This window comes from Odontomachus brunneus, unplaced genomic scaffold (genome assembly GCF_010583005.1).
Source record: "Odontomachus brunneus isolate Ranch 3 - 2012 unplaced genomic scaffold, Obru_v1 Obru_scaffold_182, whole genome shotgun sequence".
Lineage (NCBI taxonomy): Eukaryota > Metazoa > Arthropoda > Insecta > Hymenoptera > Formicidae > Odontomachus > Odontomachus brunneus.
Genome location: NW_022639632.1, coordinates 420,953 through 422,616, shown reverse-complemented (window position 1 = coordinate 422,616; position 1,664 = coordinate 420,953).

Below are 1,664 nucleotides of genomic sequence, written 5' to 3'. Positions count from 1 at the left end.
TTGCGCGGTCGTTCGCGCAGTGCTTCACACGTCGTTAAGTAGCGACGCGCACGAGTGCACCTCGTGCACGCGCGTTTCATGCACATGAATGGCGACTCGACGCATCTTGGCGGATACGCTCCGGTGGGCTTAATCAAACGTACACCGTCGACCGGTCGAGAGAGCTAATTCAACGTTGCGCTCGATCGTACGTCATACACGAAGGGAGAAATCTCAAGAGCGCGTACAGCCGCGTTTCACCGCGGACAGGCAAAAACGAGCGTGACCGCGGATAGAGTGGGTGGTCCGGAAAGGAGCGATATCGAGACGCCGCCTCGTCCGAGAGATAATACCTACGGCGAGCAATAAAATCGGCAGCAGCCAGCGCAACAGCGCGCCCTGTTCTCCTCGCCTCCCGTTCTATCCCGCAACTATAACCGCGTGAATAATACGATGAAGTCACGATATCATCGAGCCACCGGGTATAAGCGCCGCAGAAGTCGCGGGCACCACGGGCGGCAGTGCTAACTAATCGACGTGGTGCCGATCGCTTCTGCGACAGTCGGATTTATCGCTTACCCGTACGCGCGCGCGCGCGTTTGAATTACCGCGCTCCGCTCGCGAATTGTCGATCGATTTGGTCGCGAGACCGGCGACCGCGTACGCTCGTTATTAAACCGGCGTCTCGACGACGGTATCCAAGTCGCGGCGCTTCGCAGATAACGCGCGCACGCGAGAGAGCTCCTTACGTCGATGTAATATTTTATCGGTGATCGTGCGTACGATTTATAGCTTGTCGTTGTGGCGACGACAGCGTAAGGTCGCAATTCGTCTCGTCCATTGAATCCCGTTCGCTGAAAATCCGCGACGTTACCTCGCGACGACGACGGCGAGCCTATCAAGATCGCATCTTGTTGTCGGGTCGGGCCGTGAATTAATTGTCCGCGGAAGATATACGACTTCGGCAACGACTCGCTTGATAATAAGCAGGTAGCCGGCAGCTATCTCGCACGTCCTACGAACTCGCGGCTCGCGTGGGCCGGCCATTCGTGGATTTTAGAATCGACACGACGACGGCCTTCGGCTGCAGCGCGCCGCCAGCCGCGGCTTCCGGCCAAGATCAACTGGAGTACCGACAATACGGTGTCTATGCGTATTAATTGATAAGTATTGCATCGCACGTTTTCATGCGCACGCGAGTGCACAACGCTACATGGAAGTGAAAAAAGTGGCACTTTCTGTTGACCCGTCAGACTGCGCCATTTCAAAACGCGAGATCGAAACCTATTTTTATAGTTATTACTCGAAACTCGTCTCAGAGTGAGACGATCAGATTTCAATTCAGAGTTAGATGTGTGCTTTCTAGATGAATTGCGGTTACAGATATATAAATATCGCATATATTATAATCATAAATGTCAATAAAAATCTGAATATTTTACACGAGACAAATCTCAGGTGGCAACTATTGATACGGAGCCAGGACTGTTAATATCTATGGATGCACGGTGAAAAGATTGATGTAAAATGCAAATGATGGTGGGAATGGCAGCTATGTTTCGAAAAGAAACGTATATTAATTATTAAATTCTAATCCATCAACTTGGAAGTCATATATATATATATATATATATATATATATATATATATATATATATATATATATATATATATATATATATATA